A 378-nucleotide genomic window follows, 5' to 3' on the forward strand; every position below is an offset into this window, starting at 1 on the left:
ATGGTTCAACATATGCAAATCGATTAATGTTATACACCACATAAACGAATTAAAAAATAAGAATCATATGATCATATCAATAAATGCGGAAAAAGCCTTTGACAAGATACAGTATCCATTTGTGTTCAATACACTTAACAAAATCATATGGAAGGAAAGTACATTAACATAATAAAGGCCATATATGACAAACCCTCAGCCAATATTATGCTTTATGGTGAAAAAAATAAATCTTTTCTTTTAAGATCAGGAACAAGGCAAGACTGTCCACTATTGCCGCTGTTATTCAACATGACATTGGAGGTCCTAGTGAATGCAATCAGGGAAGAAAAAGATATAAAAGACATTCAAATAGGACGAAGAAGTCAAACTGTCACT

This window comes from Pteropus vampyrus, unplaced genomic scaffold, assembly GCF_000151845.1.
Source record: "Pteropus vampyrus isolate Shadow unplaced genomic scaffold, Pvam_2.0 Scaffold496, whole genome shotgun sequence".
Classification (NCBI taxonomy): Eukaryota; Metazoa; Chordata; class Mammalia; order Chiroptera; family Pteropodidae; genus Pteropus; species Pteropus vampyrus.